The sequence below is a fragment of the Cebus imitator genome, unplaced genomic scaffold, assembly GCF_001604975.1.
Source record: "Cebus imitator isolate Cc_AM_T3 unplaced genomic scaffold, Cebus_imitator-1.0 Scaffold135, whole genome shotgun sequence".
NCBI lineage: Eukaryota > Metazoa > Chordata > Mammalia > Primates > Cebidae > Cebus > Cebus imitator.
Window position 1 is genome coordinate 3,358,090 of NW_016107450.1, and position 9,786 is coordinate 3,367,875.

The 9,786-nt window shown below is 45.9% G+C and overlaps 1 protein-coding gene across 3 annotated transcripts in view; it reads left to right on the top strand.

The window, feature by feature from the left end:
• KANK4 (KN motif and ankyrin repeat domains 4) overlaps positions 1-9,786 on the top strand; it is a 90,772-nt gene that overhangs the window by 30,780 nt on the left and 50,206 nt on the right. The window contains exon 1 of one of the 3 annotated variants that reach the window (XM_037743131.1): positions 7,104-7,207. The exons of 1 other annotated variant lie outside the window; for it this stretch is intronic. The gene's annotated coding sequence lies outside the window, so the exon portion shown is untranslated. Of the gene's footprint in view, positions 1-7,103; positions 7,208-7,380; positions 7,977-9,786 lie in introns of those variants that run through there. One more of the 3 variants, XM_037743130.1, reaches the window with a different exon arrangement.

A 9,786-nucleotide genomic window follows, 5' to 3' on the forward strand; every position in this document is an offset into this window, starting at 1 on the left:
AAAAAAAAAAAAAAAAAAAAAAAAATGGAGCAAATTTTGATATGTGTTGCAACTTGAACGCATCTTGGAAATATGCTAAGTGAAATAAGCCAGACCTGAAGAACAAATATTAGATGGTTCCACTTATATCAGGTATCTAGAATAGGCAGATTCATAGACATAGAAAGTAGAAAAGAAGTTTGCAGGTGCTGGGGGCAGGAGGGAATGGGGAGTTATTGTTTAATTGGTACAGAGTTCAAGTTGGAGATAATAAAAAAGTTTTGGGTCTAGATAGTGATGATTGGCCGGGTGCAGTGGCTCATGCCTGTAATCTCAGCACTTCGGGAGGCTGAGGTGGGAGTATCACCTGAGGACAGGAGTTTGAGACCAGCCTGGCCAACATGGTGAAACCCTGTGTCTACTAGATATAAAAAAAATTAGCCAGGCATGGTGGCACACACCTGTAATCTCTGCTACTCAGGAGGCTGAGGCATGAGAATTGCTTGAACATGGGAGGTAGAGGTTGCAGTGAGCTGAGATCGTGCCATTGTACTCCAGCCTGGGTGACAGAGTGAGAGTCTGTCTCAAAAAAAATAAAATAAATAGTGATGATGATGATGGTTACACAACACTGTGAATGCATTTAATGCCACTAAATTGTACATTCAGTGGGTAAAATAATAAATATTGTGCCCTGTATATTTTACCGCAATTTAAAAAATTAGATAGTGGTGATGTTTGTGTAACTCTAAATATACTGCAACTATTGGATTGTACAATTTATATGGATAAATTATATGGTATGTAGATTATATTTCAATAAAGCTGTTTAAAAAATCCTTTCCAGCTCTAATAGTCGCTGATCCATTTACCCATCCATCCCTCCATTTATTTATTTGTTGACTCAACACATTTTTATTGAGTTCCCATCATGCTAAGTGTTAAAAATGGGGTGAGAAAGAAAACAAACATGATCCTTGCTCTTTTCTTGCTTCACATTGTGGGTTTTAAAAAGTAATCGTAGCCAAATGTATTGAGTGTTTATTATATCCTGGGCACGAGCACAAGCACTTTGCAGACCTTGTCCCCTGCAGTCTTGACACGGTGTACCGAGCTGTGCTCTTTTTGAATAAGGACATTTGCCCAGGGTCACACAGCCAGGATTTGAACCTGGCCTGTCTTACCTCAAAGCCCGTGAGGCTGAGATCCAGCCACCTGGAAATGGGGTCTTCCCTGGAGACCTGCGTGAGGACCGCCTGCCAGGCTGGCTGATGTGGTAGCATTAGAGGGAGAATTCAACAGGAGGTGGCATGACCCCCTGTAGGGAGGGGTTTGGAAAATAAGGTGCAAGTCAATGGAGGTTTATATAGCCATTTATAGTAAATCATTACAAAGCAGGTCAAACAGTACTTTTAAAAATGGTTGTATAATAGAATTTTGAATACAAAATTGGATTCGTAATTGAATTTCTACTATTATATTAAAAAAAAACTAATGCATTTACTCATTGAACAGGACTATATGCCAGACTCTGTTCTAAGTGGTTTGCATGTATTGTCATCCTGTTTCATCTTCCTGACGGCTCCATGACTTATAGGAAATACTACTAGTCCTATTTTACAAGCAAGGCAACTGAGGCACAGGGAGGTTCAGGAATTTGAGCAAGGCTCTACAGTCAGTCAGTGGCAGGGCTGGGAGTTCAGCTACTACTTGACTTGGAGCCCAGGCCGTAAGTCCACTGTAGAATTTGCCCTTCTATTCTGTTAAATATACAAAATAGGTGAACATGAAAATTGCTGTAGCCAGGAGGCAGAATTATGTTGACTTCCCATCTCTTTACCCCCAAATAATTTATTTCTTATTTTCCAAGAATACATCATAATAGTGATGATTCCAGGCCAGGCGCGGCAGCTCACGCCGTAATCCTAGCACTTTGGGAGGCCAAGGTGAGTGGATCATCTGAGGTCAGGAGTTCGAGACCAGCGTAACCAACATGGAGAAACCCTGTCTCTACTAAAAACACAAAATCAGCTGGGTATGGTGGCGAATGCCTATAATCCCAGCTACTTGGGAGGCTGAGGCAGGAGAATCACTTGAACCTGGGAGGCGGAGGTGGCAGTGAGCCGAGATCACACCACTGCACTCCAGCCTGGGCAACAAGAGCAAAACTCCGTCTCAAAAAAAAAAAAAAATAGTGATGATTCCTAGACCACCAAGAAAAAAAATCACATGTGATTATGACCTTTTTTTGTCTTCTTCTCTCTTCACCATTGTATTTGCTGTGTTTGATTTTGAATTCCCCTGTGCACATGTACAAACTAGACAATGCCATTAGACACGCAGGCAGTGTGCTGGGAGATCCTTGTGGTGTGCTCGGAGGCATTGCCACAGCCTGCAGTTCCTCTCTTGGCTACAGCTGCCCCCACTCTGCTGTGATCTTCTGGAGAGGGTGTGTCCCCTCCTCATCAACACTGAGGATGATCTTTCTTTTCAAAAAATATTTTTCTAACTCGTAAGAGAGTCTGCTGTACCATGGTTAAGAGCAGCCTATTAACATCAGAAAAACACGGATTCTAATCTTGGCTCTGATGGTCTCGATGCCTCTGCCTTGACCTTGGACAATAGAAGTAACAGTACGCAGGGGGTGTCCAAGGGAGAGAATGTAGTCACGGGTTCTCAGATTCTGTTTCTGGTTATGTCAGTAAAGCCCTTTTCTCATCCCTCTTTTCCGCTTACCACTAGAGACAGAGACTAAAACCCATGGCTTCCGGCGCTAAAAGCCTAAAACAAAACATAACAGAACAACAACAACAGAATTAGGCGGGTTGGACAAGCCCGGAAGAGTCTTTTTGGGAATAGCATGCTGTTTGGGTTGGACCAGAGCGCCTAGCTCATGGCAGGGTATGGCACGTCAAGACTGAGCTGCCACCTTTTTTATTATTAATTTGTGAGGTTATGCATTTCTCAAACATTAACTGTTTGTGTTTCTTCTTTGATGAATTGCCTGCTTGTGCCCCTTCCTCGTTTGGCAGTTGGCAGTTTGATTTTATGGTATGTTTAAGTCAAGGACTAAGAGCATTTTGGAAGCGTCTAAATGAAGAAAGAGGTGCGGAGTGGAGGTCTTCATCCCTGCAAGTCTAATGCCTTTTTTCCCCCCGAGGAGCGTTTTCCACTGGTTAGTGCAGCCTCTCCTCTGCCTACCACTGGCCCAGCTTCTTCCCTCAGAAAATTACATCTGCTTTATAGAGTCAATCTTTAGAATAGCTGGTTTCCCTCCTGGATGGCTGCACCTACAGGTTTCACATGCATGATTTCTTTCTCTGCCTATTTAGGTTGCATTCTGTGGGGATGACTGTGACTGTGACCAGTGTGCTCAGAGAGGCTCTAGTCGAGTGTGTGAATATTTAACAAGTGTGCCCTTCTCAGCCCCGTGCAGTCACACAGCCCACCAAAGCGCTAACCCTTCTGAGTAAAGTGCAAAAGCCAAGGGGCTGCTTAAATAAAAGGCACATTCTTCGGAGAGCTGAGCCTCTTTTCCCCTCTGGCCTAGCCCCCAGCTTGCTGGACTTGGACAGTTCATCTCTTTTCCATCATGGGGCTGAAGGGACCTGGGCCACAGAAGCTGAGCATTTCTAAACTGCAAAAGGAGCCAGACCTCCCTCCAGTCCTGTGATTCTTGTCAGGAAAGTTCTTGTGGACAAATGTGTTTGGTTCAGGAGATGGCCTGCGGGCTTGGTAGGAGCATAAAGCTGGCTGCCGGGCTTAAGACATACGTCTTAGTGAGGCATAGGGATGGGGGATGCTGGTATCCCGGACATGGCAAAACCATGGGAGAAATCCCCCCCCGCAAAAGCACAGATTCCTCTAGAGAAAGTGGCTGTGACTTCTCATGAAGACCTTCCCTCAAGGTGAGGCCACCTTGTGCCTGGACAGCGCCAGCACTGAAGCTTGTGTCCTGCTATTTGCATGTCCTCTGGATTTGCCTGTGTGCCCGGTTCAGAGCATGTGGTTTAGCAGAAAAAGTGTTGGACTGGGAAACGGACTATATGGGTTTGAGTTGAGGTTTTGCCCTTTTTTTTTCTTTTTCTTTTTCTCTGTAACCTTGGGAACAGACTATTTCCTCATTTGGAAAACCGAGGATAACCTTCCCTGTTCTGCTCACCTCCCTGCTTGACCATGAGTTCAAATGAGTATCCTGGGTAAGTTATCAAGACAAAAAAATTTCTTCTCCTCTGAGAGACATAGACAGTGAGCACAGTGCCTATCCCAGCACCTCATGCTGAGCCCAAGAACTGAACCTGTGTTAGTTCATTCTGTATTGTTATAAAGAAATATCTGAGACTTGCGTAATTTATGAAGAAAAGAGGTTTGTTTTGGCTCACGGTTCCGCGGGCTGTACAAGAAGCATGATGCTGGCATCTGCTTCTGGTGAGGCCCCAGGAAACTTCCAATCACGGTAGAAAGCAATCAGGGAAGGCCAGACATGGTGGCTCATACCTGTAATCCAAGCACTTTGGAGGCCAAGGTGGGCGGATCACCTGAGGTTGGGAGTTCGAGACCAGCCTGACCAACATGGTGAAACCCCGTCTTTCAAAATAATAATAATAATAATATATTTTTTAAAAAAAAGAAGAAAGAAAGCAACCAGGGAAAAGATGTGTGACATGATGACACAGGGAGCAAGAGAGAAAGGGAGCCACACCTGCTCCTTTACCAGCTCAACCAGCTCTTGTGTGAACTAAGAGAGTGAGAACTCATTACTGTGGGGAGGGCACCAAGCCATTCATGAGGGATCCGCCTGCAGATCACCTGCGGTCAGGAGTTCAAGACCAGCTTGGCCAACATGGCGAAACCCTGTTTCTATTAAAAATGCAAAAATTAGCCAGGCATGCCTGTAGTCCCTGCTACTCAGGAGGCTGAGGCAGGAGAATCACTTGAACCTGAGAGGTGGAGGTTACAGTGAGCCGAGATTGTGCCCCTGCACTGCAGCCTGGGCAACTTTATCTCAGAAAAAAAAGGATCCAGCCTCTTGACCCAGACACCTCCCACTAGGCCCACTTCCAACATTGGAGGTCACATTTCAACATGAGATTTTAGAGGGGACAAAACATCCAAACCTTTCTCCAGAATGAGGAGGTCTGGAGAAGTCAAGGGAATGTGATGAGGGTGTGTGTATGTGTGGATGGGTGCATCCTGTGTGTGTGTGTGTGTGTGTGTGTGTGTGTGTGTGTGTATCTTCTGTCCTGGCATTAGAGTCAAGCTTATTGGTGGCACTGCTGCAGGGACTACTATAGGTAGAACTAATTTGAAAATCAAAAATCTAAAATGCTCCAAAATCTGAAATGTTTTGAGCACCGACATGACACCATAGGTGGGAAATTCCACACTTGGCCTCCTGTGACAGGTCACAGTCACAGTGCTGTCAAAACTTTGTTGCATGCACAAAATTATTTCAAATATTATGTTTAAAATTACCTTGAGGCAGTGTGATACAGCATATATGAAACGTGGACAAATTTCCTTTTTAGACTTGGTCCCATTCCTAAGATATCTCATTATGTATATGCAAATATTCCAAAATCCAGAACAATTTGAAATCCAAAAAACTTCTGGTCTCAAGCATTTCAGATAAAAGATACTCAACCCATATTCCCTTCCCTCATCCTGTAGTCTTTTTAAATCTGATAAGATGCCTGGTGGCCGTGGGAATAGCACAGTGCTCCCTTGACATGTAAGAAAGTGGCTGGAGAGGTCGTCTGTATTTGGAGCTGTAGGGATTATAGATAAGTTTACACACTTTATGGATCAGTTAGCCTGTGATGTTGGCCAGGAGACAGATGCAGAAACAGCAATTAGAATATGCCACACGCTGCAGTAGCAGGCAGACAGGGACAGTGGCAGCTGGAAGGATGGTCACTGCACTTGGGGATGTCTGAGCGGAGGAACTGGACAGGCAGAAAACATGTAACGGCATTCCAGGTAGAATGTGGGTTCTTGCGGGCAAGGCATGGCTCTGGAGGAAAACCTCTCACCTATCTGTCCTAGATCAGGAAGAATTTATCCCGGGAGAGGGAAAGAGAGTGCTTATCTTGCTCACACAGATAGACCAGAGGGGAAGGGCAGGTGGCTGGAAAGGCATCGGATGTGGTAACATGGAGGGCTTTTCTTCCGTCTGCATCTTAGAGAATGCTGTGTGCCTCCAGCCATTGTCTAGCCAGTTTAGAAGGGATGGTCAATGATCATTTGAAGTGTATCAGAGAAGTGGTTTGCTCCTCAGTATATTTTTCTATATCGTTAGAGTTCAAGGTATACTTTGAATTCTTTTTTATTCTGATGATTGGTCTGCGTACTCAGTTAATTGGAAAAATACTTTTACCAGCTGAGAAAAGCCATGTTAGTATTCCATAGACTTGCCTACCACCACGTCATCCTGAGTACTTTGCAAAGTCTCCTAACCTCTGTCTTGAGCATGAGTCTCTAGAATCTTCCCAAAAAAGTAAGGAACTTGATTCAGGGCAATGGGAAGAACATAGAACTTTACCCCAGAGCTCTTTGCTCCCTGATGACCCAAGGGAAATCACGTAGACCGTCTCTCATTTTCTTCACCTTTACGCTAGTTCTGGCTGCTTCAAGTGTTGATGCAAGGATAAATGGGACATGGGACAGAAAGTGCTTTGCGAGTGTACCAGGCTCGATGCAGGCAGCGTTTCAGGGTGACACTCTTTGCCAGCATCAATTTCAGCATGGGTTAGACAGGAACCTGCCCCTGGTCTTGGAAGGCACATCCGGACAGTCAGTGTCAGTGAAGGTCAGAGCTGCATCTGATGTGTCTTACTGTGAGGCTTCATTTCCCAGCCATAGCCTCACTTGGTTAGAGCACCAGGAGGTGAAGGAACAACGTCCCTCTAATCCTTTTACTGAGTCTGCATAAAGGAGCCCAGACGTTCTCCTGGCCCCTTCTGGACCATCCCCACTCCTTCAGGTCCGGGGATAGCTAGGGGTTTGGAGAGCCTGGAGCCTGGTGCCTGCACCTCACACCTGTCTCTGCTCCCAAGAACTGCAGCAGCTTTGGGCTGGAGGGACACCCTCCACTGTGCCTGCCTGGGACACTCTGAAACCGTGCTCCCTGGCTCCGGCACCCCGCCTCTCTGAGTCTCTGATCTGCGCTGCAGTTAGAAACCCTGCCTAGAGTTGGATCCACTGAACAATAATTTGGTCGTCACAGCAGGTACTTCCTTGCTTTTCCATTCCTGCCAGAATTGGGTGTGTTTTGGTGCCCCAGGGCAGCAAATTGGTAGAGCAGCAGGAATGAGGAGCTACCAGTCCAGCCCCAGGAATTTACTGGTCATTGTTTCTGTCTCGGCTCTGCCCCGACAGACTTCCGTTCGTTTAATGATCAGAGGCTTCGTGTGGTCCAGGGTCCCCAGGAGGGGGTAGGGAGGGATGTTTCTAAAGCTGAGCCAGGATGAAAGTGATGCACTATTGAAGGGTTTCAACTCTAAGGAGGCTACATCCTCATTAGGAACAAATTCATTAATGAGCCGCATCAGCTGCAGGGAGGAAGGAGGAAAGCATAATTAATTACAACTGCTCAGATGAGCTGCCAGATTCAGAGGAGTCAAGAAGGAAGATTGTGTGTTGTTTGGATGTCTTTAGCTGTGTTCCTTCAAAGCAATGGCAGCTCTGGGAACTAACTTTCCAGCTGAAGGATTTTAACGTTCTTTCTCTTTCTACAAGATCCAGTCTTAGCTTATTGAGCAGTGAATTCCTTTCTTACCCCACTCACCTATTCCCGGGAGCAAAAAGGAAGTCAGTATTTGCTTTTCCAGCAAGGTCACAGATCACCTGACCAACTCCTTTAACAGCTGCGAAACAGACTCGGCTGTGCTGAAGGCAGGAGAGTGATCGGCTCCGGCCCTGCAGCCCAAAGCTGGCTTTCTGGGAAGGAGACGAGTCCTCCCTGCTGTGGGCTGTGCAGGGGGATGATGCCATGGAAGGTAATGTGGGCACAGCATTCCTCCCAACTATTTTATCTTCTTCTTGAAGCTCCAGATTCAGCTGCTGCAATGCAGACGAAAATGACAGACACTTGCAAAAAACGTGGGAATGGAGTTAGTGAGATTGTGTTAATGTGTCATTTATTGAGCAGGAGTTATCTCTTTGTGTCTCCGGTTGGCAGGATGTGAGCCCGCTGGAGAACTTGGTTAGCAGAATCTTTCTCAGTACTTCTCACCTCCCCTGGTGTCCCAGCTTCGGCCCTCTCAATGTTTAAAGCAGCGGTCAGATGCTTCCTGCTTCTTAGCACGGGGAATGTTTATGCTTGAAAGGCTGAGGTCCTGGGATGGGGAAACAGGAAGCTCTCTTCATCTTGGCATGATCAGTCTGAGGTACGGGTGATTTTTTTTCCTCTTTTGGAAAGAATGCTTTGTCTTTGCAAAGGGCTGGCAGGGTTGTTGTTTGGTGTGCTACCTTGCTAAATACTTGACTTTGTAAGGTTGAATTCTCCAAGAATTCTCGTGGCAATGAGGCTGAGACTTGATCCAAGCTCTCTTTTCAAGGAAATCCAAGGTGCTATTTATTTTGGCATGCAGCCTGCTCTGGGATGAAATACCACATTTTTATTATTGCAGAATAAAAAGAGGGTTGAAAAGAACAAAAGTGCAGACCAGGTTTGTTTCAAGACTAAGTAAGGGAAGGTCTCTTTATATTTGGATTTGAGGTTAGAAATGAGCTTGAAAATGGCATCATAAAAGGAGTAAGTGTGGAGAGGAGAGAGGGTGGGTAAATGTTGCAGGAGTGGGGCTGACCTGGGGAAACCCATGCTCCCAGGCACTGAGGGTGGACCCGGCTGGAACCATTTCCAGCCTGGGCTGGGAGTTGCATGTGAACTATCATCACTGTCTGCCAAGTGACCGGTTCTTTGCTGGATTTTAAATGATCAGCCTTGGTCCTCACCTCTTCACTGCCCCATGGGCTTGGAAAGGCACAGGGGAATGATGGAGTCACACAAGCTATCCTGCTCCTAATTAACTGGGTCACTTTGGATGAGCCACATGGACTCTTTGTGCCTTAATTTCCTCATTTGTAACTTGGACAAGTTCCCGTTTCCTAGGATTGCTTGTATGAGGGTGAAATGAGAAATTATACCCAGTGCTGATTCCCAGTGTAAGAGCTTAGCTCATGTTAATTTCTTTCTATGGGTTTCATTTGAAGACAGACAATCTTGTTCCTTTTGTTTTGTTCATTTAAGAACCATGGACTGTCTGCCATGAGTTAGACACGGGGAGTTTCGGAAACGAAACTTGCAAGAATTCTGAGCTTCGCGAGCTTACAGACCAGTAGGGAGAAGAGCTAGAGAGAAAGCAAGCTATGTATGCCCCAAACATCTAGCATATGGTGAGCTATGGAGAGAGGTTGGTCCCTAACTCCACCATCCCGGCATAGAACAAAAACAAATGAAAAGTAACATCATAACACGAGATAATTAAGGGTCCTGAACACTGGGGATACGACTTAACAGAATAGGTAAGAAATGGCTTTATGGTTGGGTGTAGTGGCTCATTCCTGTAATCCCAGCACTTTGGGAGGCTGAGGCGGGTGGATCACCTGAGGTCAAGAGCTCAAGACTAGCCTGGTCAACATGGTGAAACCCCATTTCTACTAAAAATACAAAATTAGCTGGGCATGGTGGCGCTTGCCTGTAATCCCAGCTACTCAGGAGGTTGAGGCAGGAGAATTGCCTGAACCCGGAGGTGGAGGTTGCAATAAGCTGAGATTGCACCATTGCACTCCAGCCTGGGTGACAGT